Source organism: Paroedura picta, chromosome 8 (assembly GCF_049243985.1).
Source record: "Paroedura picta isolate Pp20150507F chromosome 8, Ppicta_v3.0, whole genome shotgun sequence".
NCBI classification, from domain to species: Eukaryota; Metazoa; Chordata; class Lepidosauria; order Squamata; family Gekkonidae; genus Paroedura; species Paroedura picta.
The window spans coordinates 88,482,293-88,494,659 of record NC_135376.1 but is presented as its reverse complement, the minus strand read 5'-3'; the positions used below and the strand labels follow the sequence as shown (position 1 = coordinate 88,494,659).

The following is a 12,367-nucleotide window of genomic DNA, read 5'->3' as shown; positions in this document are numbered from 1 at the left end:
TGTGTAATGATAGTACATTTCAGGGTAGTTTTTAAAAATTGGGTAAATAGCCCACCTCTTCAAAGTCACATGGTTGGGACTCTACACAGGTACGATGTGGTGTGTACTTAACGATGTGTGGAAGCAGTGCTCTTGACGTAATTAATTATTTTATATATTAACTATATATTAATACTTAATATAATAATTTAATATAATGTGGCCTCCCTAGGCATGACCCTACCCATGATACCATCAGGCTGTATCTATTGAATCTTAGGGTCCTTGTGAATTCATGCCTCTTAACCATAAATGCTCATAAAGGTAGTTAGTTAGACCAGTGGTCCCCAAACTGCGGGCCGTGGCCCGGTGCCGGGCCGCGACTCCCTCTCCCCCCCCCCCCCGAATCGAGAAGCTCGCCAGGCCACGAGCGGCCAATTAGCTTGCGGCAGGGCAAGCTTCTTGTTTCAGGAGTGGGGGTGGGAAGAGGGAGCCGCAAAGGGGGGGGGGAAGAGAAGCTTGCCAGGCTGCAAGCTAATCGGCCGCTAATTGGCCGGCATGGCGGTGGCGCAAACACGCATGCGTGGACTGCTGTGCACGCGTGTTTAGAGCCCCGCCAGGCGCAAACACGCACGCGCGACAAATCCGCACATGCGTGTTTGTGCTGGGGCTGCCGCGCATACGCGGGGCCCCGGGCCGCCCTCTCCCCCCACTCCGGAGCAGTGGTCCGTGGCAGCCGGAAGGTTGCGGACCGCTGAGTTAGATGGCAACAAGGAAAAGGGTGTACACAAGCAACTAAAATGGCAGGCATGGGAAAAAACCTGAATGTCTCTATTTGCCCATTGGGCAGCTTCAAATTAGATTTCACCTTGACAGACAGGATTGCTGTAACCGGGAATTTCTACAAATTGTGGTAAGACTGATTTTAATGTGGAAATGGATGGAAAAACCTTTAAAAATGCATATTCAAATGACAATGCTAATGCAGAGGTGGCCTGCGTGGAACAGGAAAATCTGTTTTGAAAGTGCATTATCCAAGATGTGCAGAACAAGGGTCAGTTGTGTTACCACACCAAGCCACGGTTAGCCTTGACACCCTCTCAGGGGAAAAAACATTTTCTCCCGCATGGCAAATAGTATCCTTGATTTATGCATCTATGGTTTTTGACTGCAAAAGTACTACAAAGAAAAAGGTTAAAACTGCACTGCCATTGAACTGCTGGTAAGCTCCAAGCCTTCCCTGCTTCATGGCTGCTATTTGCAGTTTAAAAACTAGTGGGAGATTTAGTCACGAATCTCCCCTCATCCTGTCTAGCTCTGCCCTAAGCATTCAATTTAAACATTCAATCTTCTTACAGTTCTGTTAATTCCACCAGAGCAAGAAGCACGAAGCACTCGAGCACAGCCCATTAGAAAATCTGTTTGATCAGATCTGCCTGCCGCTACACACACTCATCCATTTCCATTGATTTTTTTTATTATTACGGCGTTCTTTGAACTGATCAATGCAGATTTGCCCAGTACACATGAGCTGCCTATTGGTAAGCAGCAATTGGCTAATAAGAGGGCTCTTTATCTTAACCTTTGTCCAATTTTAATTTTTCATGAAGGGAGCTTTAAGGCTTGATAAAAGTTGCTGGAAGAATTAAAATGCCAACCTGCGCTCTTATCAAGACTCAAATATTTTGTGGTGCTACTTGATGTACAAGTGAACAGATATGGAAGGAAGGAATTCACCAGGGAGTGCTTGGTGCTACTGCAGATAACTATTAAAAAGCAAATCAGAAAGTTTGAAGGCCAAAGATAATTCTCAGTGCCCCTGCTCCACTTTATGGGCTAAACAAATTGCCTGGCCATTATGAGAAGTACCAGTTTTTATGCTGGAACGTTTGCAGTGCAACAGTTGTTGGATTAAGGCTGCTTTTGCTTCTCAGTTTTTTGTCTGAAAAGAAGAAGAGTTGGTTCTTACGTGCTTCTTTTCTCTACCTGAAGGAGTATCTTACAATTGCCTTCCCTTGTGAGGTAGGGGAGACCGAGAGAGCCTTGATATTACTGAAGAAGAAGAGTTGGTTCTTACATGTCGCTTTTCTCTCCCTGAAGGAGTCTCAAAGTGGCTTACATTCACCTTCCCTTTCCTCTCCCCACAACAGACACCCTGTGAGGGAGGTGAGGCTGAGAGAACTCTGATGTTACTGAAGAAGAAGAGTTGGTTCTTACATGCCGCTTTTCTCTCCCTGAAGGAGTCTCAAAGTGGCTTACATTCACCTTCCCTTTCCTCTCCCCACAACAGACACCCTGTGAGGGAGGTGAGGCTGAGAGAACTCTGATGTTACTGAAGAAGAAGAGTTGGTTCTTACATGCCGCTTTTCTCAACCTGAAGGAGTCTCAAAGTGGCTTACATTCATCTTCCCTTTCCTCTCCCCACAACAGACACCCTGTGAGGTGGGTGAGGCCGAAAGAGCCCTGATATTACTGCTCACTCAGAACAGCATTATCAGTGCTGTGGCGAGCCCAAGGTCACTCAGCTGGTTGCATGTGGGGGGGTGGGGAATTAAACCCGGCTTGTCAGATTAGAAGTCAGCACTCCTAACCACGACACCAAGCTTGCTTTACACCAAGACTGCAGAAAGCCCCTGAAGTCAAAGAAAGCAAACAGATAAGGCTCTGGCTTGGGGAATTCTGGGAGATTTGGGTCAGTGTGTGGTGAGGGTGGTGTTTGGGGAGGGACCCTAGCATGATATAATATAGGATATATAATACAGGCTTAACCAGGGTCGGTTATGCATAACAGGAAAATTCTGCAAAAAAAGATCTTAGCTTTTTTATTATGTGGCAGTGGTTTTGCCGCAGATAAGCCATCAGAGTATTTTTTTATTATGCATTGCCTTCATGGCATTTTCTATGTTGTTTCCTCACAGTATTGTAATTTTTTTAATTTGTTAAACATTAATTGGATGATATGACCATATATGGTCATGTTGACTCACTCCCAAAATGGCCAATGATGGGCCTGAAGGGGCTGTGGGTAAGCATGTCCAAAGCTATACTTCCCAACCATATTCTGCACAATTGTCCCATTTCTAGTATTTTTTGAAACCTAAAGAATGTTTCAGGGGTTTCTCAATCGTAAAAAATTGAGATAGGCTGGTATAATTTCATAGAATCTGCCCTCTGAAGCTGCAATTTTCTCCAGTATAATTGATATCTGCAGTCTGGAGATAATTCCTGAAAACTCCAAGTATCACATGGAGGTTGGTAAGGTAAAGGTAAAGGTATCCCCTGTGCAAGCACCGAATCATGTCTGACCCTTGGGTGATGCCCTCTAGCATTTTCATGGCAGACTCAATACGGGGTGGTTTGCCAGTGCCTTCCCCAGTCATTACTGTTTACCCCCCCAGCAAGCTGGGTACTCATTTTACTGACCTCGGAAGGATGGAAGGCTGAGTCAACCTTGAACCAGCTGCTGGGATTGAACTCCCAGCCTCATGGGCAAAGCTTTCAGACGGCTGCCTTACCACTCTGCACCACAAGAGGATCTTTGGAGGTTGGTATGGGAACCCTTATAGGGCTATGTCATATCCGGTCAAGTGTGATTCATCTGGCTCCTCTTATTCTCCCCCTCCCCGCCTTTTACTGAGGAAAAAATTAAGGTTTTGTTATTTCCTGTTTGACCGGGAAACTGTACAGTGGCTACAGGTAGCATGTTATTCCGGATCCTCCCCTGTAGCCAAACCTCTGCTTTTCAAAATGGCCCTGGGCAGCCGTGCACCAATGTTCTTTCTTTTTAGTCCATCTAAGGTTGTTTCCTCATTGTCTGTCAAAGCATTCTGCAGTGGCACAGCATAGCTCTGTAGGGAGAGGAAAGGAAGGGAAGGGATAAATTGTGGGGGGTCCTGGCCATGCAAAATGTTTTTAAAGTAATTTTTTAAATGCTTTTAGCATTTAAGGCTTTAAAATTGTATAATAAAGAATCCGAATCCCGCAGAGCTGGGAGAGACTACAAAGGGCCTGTGCTGCCCTGCTGGGCCACGCCTACTCAGCTGGGTTCTTGTGACGAGGCAGGGGGGGCACAAATTAGAAGCAAGGGTCTAGTCCAGGAGGTCTGGAGCTGGGGAGACAGTTCACACAGTAGGCAGGATGGGGAGCAAACTGAGCCAGGGTTGAGAGCCATAGGAATGTTCAAGGTCAAATCAAGGTCAGATGCCAGGGACGTGGTCCAAAGTCAACCTGTAGGTCTGGAGCTGGGAATGTAGCCAGAAGCCAAAGTCAAGGGTCTGGAGTCAGGAGCGTGGTCAGGAGTCTGGCCAAGATCAGCAAATCGGGAGTCAGACAGGCAGAACTTCACCATGGCGAACCAGAGCAAAGAGCCGTCTGACAGGCAGGTAAACACACGCATTGCACTCATCTAAGGGCCTTGTCTCAAGGTCCTCCTGGAATGCAGCCAAGCCAGGTCGAGCAGCCCTCAGCCAGAGGGCTCACAGCTGGTCCTAGCCCTCTTCAGAGGAAGGCAGTGCAGCTGGGCCCCATTTACCGTGAATGTGAGCTGACAGGTGTGCCAATCTTCTGACACCTGGCAAGGTAGATCACCTGCGCTGAGGCTGCCATTCAGGGCTCACTGCTCCTCCAGCAGGTCTTCAGGGCTGGTGGACGTCCTGTCCCAGGGTTCTACATACTAGGGCTGGGTTGCAGCCTGGCTGGTACCAGGCTGCTCATCCTCCTGGATATCAGGCAGCTCCCGGTCCCCAACAGCTGGGTCTTCTGATGCTTCCGGAAGACCCCCCACCTTGAGAATGCTATCTGGTGCCATAACCTAGGACGTGGGCATGACAGGGCCACCCAATCCAGCTGCCCTCCTTCTTGGGGACTGAAACATCACTCACTCTGGACAGGTATTTATTCAGTATCCTCCTAAAAACTTACCAAACTTACCTCCAAGGCAGCATATTCTATGAATAGCCTTCACCATAGGATTTGCTGTTTTGTTTTGCTTATATTTCCTCCTGCCCCATTATGCTGCTTTAGAAAAGCAACAAAAATAGTTTTCCTTCAATAAAGTCCATTTTTCAAAATGTTATATTGATTCATCTGAAAGGAGCATGCTTTTTAACTGATATCGAACAGGGACCCCAACACAGTTGAAGCCCATGGTCACTTTTTAGAAAAGCTTTTGGCCACTATCACAAAATAATACCACAGTGTATGGGCGGGGGGAGCTATGTATCCAACTACTGAGAAACACTTTTATTGTGTGAGATTTTCAGGTTTTTAAATTTTATTTTTCTTACAAAAGAACAGCATTGCTCTTTTAAAGCAAGAAATAAGCTTCCTTAGAGGGGATCCCTCTTCGTGCTCAAAACCCAAGGTTTTCATGATATTTTTCATTCTAAAATGATTGATTTAGTTGTGAGCACATGCTCCTATAAGAAAGGGAAAACACAAATTAAAACGTTCCGTGGCATCTTGACGAATTGCTGGGAGAAAGGGAGAAATCAGAATTTTCATTTGTTTGTGCATGAGAATGTGCATGCATGAACTGTGGCTAATCCCACTGTCCTATCTGAATGTGCAAAGGCAGACGCACACAGCTCCCGTGCAGCAACACGCTCAAGAGAAGAGCAGCTCCTTTCTTGAGACTGGCAAATGGAACAGGGGCAGAATCAGGATGTATTCAGGCATCCCTGCTTACAAGTTAGGAGGGGGAAAAAGAACAGAAAAGCCATCAGGTGTCTCTCCCTCCTCCCAATGTTAGGGGTTAATTACTAAACCAGCTTCCAGCTGAGTCAGTGGGAGTCCAGTCATCATTTGTGTGGAAGAATCTGTGGAATACAGCACTAGCCCAGCATAGCTACTAGAAAAGGACTAGAATGGAACATCTCAGGCTCTCCCCTAAAACCAACTAGCGGAGAAACAGGTGAGAAAGGGACGTATCATTGAATGCTTTTTTTTTTTTGCAGTGTCTATGGTTATTACAACATGCTAAGTATGAAATCACCCCTAATCTTGGCTTCAGCAAGATTGCCTTGCCTCTGTGTAACTTTACCCTCTCCCTTGAAAACCTTGTGTGCTCTCTCTCCCACTCCCTTGCTCTAAGACAGTGTTTCACAAACAGGGGTCCGTGGGGTAAGGTGGGGGTTGGAAGGAGTCCCTGGCATCTCTCCTGCTACCTTAGCTAGGCTTGGGGACTGGTCATTTCCCTCATTCCCCTTACCCCTCAAGCATGAGTGGTTTAGTCCGCTGATGATTTTCCCAGCTGGGAGGATGTGGAGCCTGCATACTTATTCCAAAATTGCCTACTGTCTCTTCCCCGCCCACAGTCCTTGTCAAGCCTGCTTGTTGGTATTTATGCTCCTTTGTTCCTTTCCTGCACTGCTCCCTCTCCTGTTGCATGCCCCAATAGCAAGGAAGAAAATAGGGAGTCCCACCTGGAGGCTGGTGTCCCTAACCCCGTGTATTGGGCACAATGCCACAGAGTTCACCCTCCAAAGCAGCCTTTTTCTCTAGGGGAACTGATCTCTGCCATCTGGAGATGAGCAGTAATTCCAGGGGATCCCCAGGTCCCACCTGGAAGCTGGCATCCCTAGCTGGATCCAGTGCAAGGAGGGTGCACAGCCTGCGTGAGGATTCCTCTCTTCCCAGGTTCCCCTTTGCCCTGGCAGCCATTTCTGACCCTGAGAAAATATATTCTCAGGCTTTAGGATTGCTGCTTTGCATGGTAGGCTTTATGGCAGCTGAGATGAAAATTTCCTTATTTTGCTCAGGAAATGTTTGCTATTTAACATATTGCACACACAAAAATGAAACGAACTTAACAAGCATCTTATTTTATTAGTGGTTTATTTTATTAGTGATGATGCTATGTACACTGGCGCTTTCCCATCACAGGAATTGGGGTTCCCAGGCCGCTTCCTGTTTCACCAGAATTGACCATTTCTATTAGGCCCATCCCACTCCCACCTACATTTGACTTTCATACATTGCTAGAGGTGCCAACCTCGGAGGGGGGGGGGCTGGCAATCTCAAAGAAAACTGAGCTCCTTTGCTCCATGAACAGAACAAGACCTGCACTCCTGGCTGGCTGTTTGCTCTTCTTCAGGGAAAAGGTGCCTGAGATGGATTGAAGAAGCTGTGGCTGAAACCTGAGCAGGGGGGCTGGACCTTTCTGGGCAGGAAAAGCCTAGAGCCCAACCACAGCTTCTTCCTCCCCATCTTCCTGCAGTCTAACCTTGCATAAGCCATAAGCCAGCCCCACTCCTGACTGAGTCTACTACAATTTACTACAATAGATCTTTACTGGCATACAAATTTCATAGCTTTAAGAGACAAACTATACAACAGAAATACAAGTTATTTTTAAAAACTCAGGAGCTTCACTTAGAGCAAACTCTGCCCAGGGTGTAATCATAAAACCCCAAACATGAGGTGTTCTCTCACTAGCTGTTAGAAAGCAGAACACCTAGTTCCTTAGTAGTGCAAGTTTGCGCCCTTTCTCTTGAGTCCCTCCAGAGAAATAGAGCTGTAGAGCAGGGGTAGTCAAACTGCGGCCCTCCAGATATCCATGGACTACAATTCCCAGAAGCCCCTGCCAGCATTTGCTGGCAGGGGCTCCTGGGAATTGTAGTCCATGGACATCTGGAGGGCCGCAGTTTGACTACCCCTGCTGTAGAGTAACAGAGCTTTTGAAAGTACGCAGTTATTAGTTACCTTTGTGCATGAGGCACAGATCCAGACTCACATTGCTTTGGGGTTTAAAAGAGAGATATTTTAATTTTAAATGCATATCATATTGATCTGTTTCAATATCCTTACTGAAGCAGAATACAAAAGCAGCACATTGCAAGCCTCTATGGCTAGGCTGTGGGCAGGATTACATCCCACACATCAGCAGATGGAGGGGGTTGAGCCTAAAGGTGGCTTCTCCTTGCTTCAGCAAAAGCAGCCAGAGGGCCATTACGCACAAGGGAATTTCAGCAAAATCCTTACCAGATGCAGACGATCATGGAGGAACCCCTAAAATATTTTACAGGCTTTGAGGAATCCTGGAAGTAGTGATATGTTCCTTCACAGAAGTGGGCACAGAAATAAGATGCAGGAGCCACCCAGTCAATCTATCAACTGTTGACTGTTTACATTGTGGAGAAAGAGACTAGGCTTGTACAGTGGGCTCCAGAAATGTCTAGTGATGTCAGTGGCCCTCTGAACTTTTGGGTATGGCTGCATAACCCCTAGGGAGCTCTTGTGTAACCCTAGGGTTCCCCGGAACCCAGGTTGGATTCCCTACCATTGAGTGTTATCTGAAACTAACATTTCCTTCCAGGGACCTGATCCCTATAGTCTGGAGATAGGTTGTAATTCTGGGAGAATATTAATCCCTATCTAGATGAAGGTCACACTTCACCACAAATGCATGTTCCTTATTTGTGTGATAGTGGAAAAGTCCTACCTTATGTCTCAAGCTGTCAGCAGCGATCTCACAGGTTACAGAATTCGCCAGTTCCCTAATTACCTTTTAAACTGTTGATTTTGTTTGTTCAGGCTCCGTGGTTCAAATATGTATATTTTCATTACAGAATTTAGAGCTTACAAATACCCCCGCCCAAAAAAAGCTAATCATGGTGCTGCCTTCCTTTGATTTGCTTCTGTGAATGAAGGCACAGGGAAGATATTTCTTTCTTAATTAAATATTGCTAATTTTCATGGATTTCTGTTGTAGTTGGAAAATACTCCCAATTGAGCTCTTTCCAGTGTGCAATTTTCCTTTGCAATCAGGGACCATCTCCCTGCTGTGAGAAGAGAGAACATAAAAAAAGAAGAAATTATAAAGGAAATGTAACTTGATGGATTTCTAATGCCTATTGCTAGTTTCATGAATTAGGAAGGTGATTTGCTTAATTTATACATTATGAAATTGCCATTGCCTTTTGATAAACAAAGCAGCGTTATTTCATTTAGTAAATGAAACCTTTTCCCACGTTTAGTGAAACAGTGCATGGAGTGATACCTCTTGATGTGTTCCTTCTGAATTTCTTAGGAAAAAAAACCTTGCTGTGCAAAACACAAAATATAATATTATTGAGGTAAGGAAGGAGCAGTAAATCATCGCCCTTTCTTTAGCTGTGGGTTATATATTTCTACGATATAAGTGAAAGGAGACCCTTTCTCAGTAGAGAATAGTACTTACTACATTTGGAATTCCCTTGGCTGGCAACCACGGGGAGCATTGGGAGGAGAGATTCTGCAAACAGGCATTGCTGATGTTGTGATAAAAACCACAGAGATTTCAGAAAACCCCAGAGTGTTGTATGATGCCTTAACATCACTTCCAGGTATGTAACCATAAGTGACATCACTGTGTCAGCAAAAATTGCTCGTGGAACCTCTGCAACTGGAAGTGATGGCATGGGGTTGCACAATGCTATTCCCTCCCCTTTGTAAATTTCTGCTCTCGGGATTACTGGGATCCACAGAACAGGTAGGGACCCCTGTTATCTCTGAGGTAGCCTATTTATTCTGTTTTCTTTAACAAAACCCAAGCTAGCTAACTGGACTAAGCAATCAGTGGTGGAGGCTTATCTGTTCAGGGTGTCTCCAGTAATCAACAAATAACATAAAGGGAAATAAAAACCCATCCTGGAATATAGGCGATAACCACAATGCCTAGGGATAAAACCAAATATAGAAGAACTAGCAAGAAAGCCCATTGCAAGCAGGAATGTAATGTGCGCTTGGACCCAGGGGACACCCGCAGATGCAGATCTCTTTGGCTTGCAGCAGGAGCCATAGGAGGTAATCTGGGCTCCTTCATAACAGGGAAGCAAGGGTCATTTGCAGTTTGGGGCTCATTTGCAGTTTGTCTTTGTCTGTCTCTCTCCCTTTAAGCAGGAGCCATAGCAGGTAATCAGGGGTCGTTTGTGGTTTGGCAGGGCTCTCTATGTCTCTGTGTGTGTCTCTTTCAGGCGTCTGAGAGCAAAGTGGCTAGCATCCAGGGAAGGAGGGCAGGAGCTGGAGAGGGAGGGCCCTATTCCATCTCGGACAGCCAGGACACTCTCCACCCCCAGAGCTGTGTCACAACTATTAAGAGGAACAATGGATAAGGATAGGAAAAAAAGTATTATTAGAGTTCAAAATGATTATAAACCATACAAGAATATTGGGCACATATAAAACATCTCAGTATGTATACCACAAATGCAAACAAGTTCAGACCTAATGCACTTCGGTCATACGGATCTTCACCAGAGGTCAATATATAGATACACACAGTTGTATATAACTTTTAACCAATATACAATGAGGTTAACTGTACCTAGCATTACGCTGTATTTAAATAAATCAAATCAAACAGGGGGTAAAAAATATCTTCTTTGTTCTGATATGGCTGGTTCTGGTCCTGCAAAGTATTCATATTGGCAGAATCGTCAGCCAGCAAATATTTCCTGTTCCTCCCGTGGTACTAGAAAATCCTGCCATGTGCTTCTCTGCGGAAAAGTCCAAAATGAGAGATAAGTCAGCCAATGCAGTGGTTACATGGTTGGACTAGTATCTATGACCATTTACGCACTGGGAACTTCCCAAGTTCCGTGGAGGAGCACAAATCGGGGGTGGATGAGGCGCACTGGTCCAAATGCTCCCCCTTGTGGGTGCAGGAAGAGGTGGGGCAACCTGCCACGACTAAAACTCCAGCCTGCAGCCCAGCATGAAACCTCCAGTGCATAAACGGTCTATGAGACCCAGGTTTGTGTCATCCCTCTGCTAAGGAAGCTTATTGGGTGGTCTTGGGCCAGTTCTGTCCTCTCAGGCTTTCTACCTGACAGGATGTTTAGGAGGATAAAATGGTGGAGAGGAGAATGTTGCAAGGTACTACGGGCACCATGACGGGGGGGGGGGAGTGGGATATCAATGAAGAAAACAAATGTGTTTGGTTAACTTTGGAGTGCAAGCTAGACTCTCCCTATCTAGGCAACGAGTTGGTTTTCCCCAAGCCATGCCTGTCACACCAGTACATGAAATCACCACGGTGGGAGCCATGACTCTGAGTTGTTGATTGGTTAATGAATCCTTAAACTTTCTTCTTTTTTTAGGGGGGGGGGAGAGGAATTGACCAATCAGGGACTCTAAAAAAGGGAGACTCTGACAGAGGGAGAAATGTTATGGCTTACAAAAGACTAATGAAGTAGTGTATGTGGGGTGTAAAAACCACCTCTTCATCTTAACTGACTTTGGCACTAGCAAATCCTTAACTCAGGGCTTTTCTGAGTAGTGTGCTTGGGGAAATGTGAGCAGCCAGCCGGACCCAGAGTTTTCGTAGCCTGAGTAGACCAGAAACCCCCTGAATAGACAAGATTCCTTGTCAGGAAGAAGGGAGAATTACAGGTTGTTCCAGGAGGGTTACTAGAAGCATAGTATATCAGGCTTTGATCCTGCAGTGAGTGTGCAGCACTAGGGCCTATTATGCATGGCTGTTGAAATGGTGGCATGGAGAATGAGGATGAGGAAGAAGTGAAGCAAACCGATTATGCATGGGATGGAACACAATGGTGGAAAAACCCAGAGTATCCGATTATGTACGCGGATACTCCGGAGCCGCTTCTGGTTGCGCCCTGGTTCCGGGAAGCTCCACTTTCTTCCGCATCTTGCTAACGTGGCTTTTTCGGCGGCATACGTTGACTCTGCACCCGGTTGCCACCTGTAGCGTGCATAATTGGTGATTTTAGCCACCGCCATTCCACCCCGAATGCAGACTTTCCACTCCGTGCATAATGGGCCTAGGAGGCCTTCTTACCTCAAACCCAAAAACTTGGATTAAAGATGACTTGTAGGGTTTAGACACCCACCCACTCTGGCTTTTGTCGGTCAGATTGAGGGGAAATAGATATGGCAATGGGTTAGACGGCCCCTGACCCAGGGAGCTTCACAGGTTTATACACATGCAGCTCAGTTCTTGATAACATTTGGCAAACTCTGTTTTAGGGGGGTGCAAAAAGACCCTACTTGGCATTTTTCAGGTTTGGGAATACTGAACCTTAAAAATAGCACTGTTTCCTAACATTCCCAAAACCCAATACTGGTATAGTATTCAGATTTGGTAGATATTTGGGAATGCCAAATCTTTCCGGCTCCCTTATAGCCTATGGAGACCATTATAGTCAATGGTCCCCAGAGGCTGTAATGGAGAATAAAACTGCAGGTATCTGGAGCTCTGGTGGGGCTGTTTTTTGAGGTAGAGGTACTAAATTTGCAGCATAGCTTCTGGTGCCGGTTCTCAACCCCACCCCCTTCAAATTTGAAAAAGATTGGGACAAAGGAGGTGCCCCCATTGTCCAAATGGAGGGGAGAAAAGTATTTAAACTTTAAAGGGTTCCTTTAAAATGTTAATGCCTTTTGCAAGCTG

General features: G+C 45.9%; 1 protein-coding gene across 4 annotated transcripts in view; it reads left to right on the top strand.

Annotated features, from left to right (window-relative positions):
* Positions 1-12,367, top strand: part of CTNNA3 (catenin alpha 3) — a 1,001,628-nt gene that overhangs the window by 190,191 nt on the left and 799,070 nt on the right. The window contains exon 1 of one of the 4 annotated variants that reach the window (XM_077350759.1): positions 5,870-5,890. The exons of the other annotated variants lie outside the window; for them this stretch is intronic. The gene's annotated coding sequence lies outside the window, so the exon portion shown is untranslated. Of the gene's footprint in view, positions 1-5,869; positions 5,891-12,367 lie in introns of those variants that run through there. 4 annotated transcript variants of the gene reach the window in all.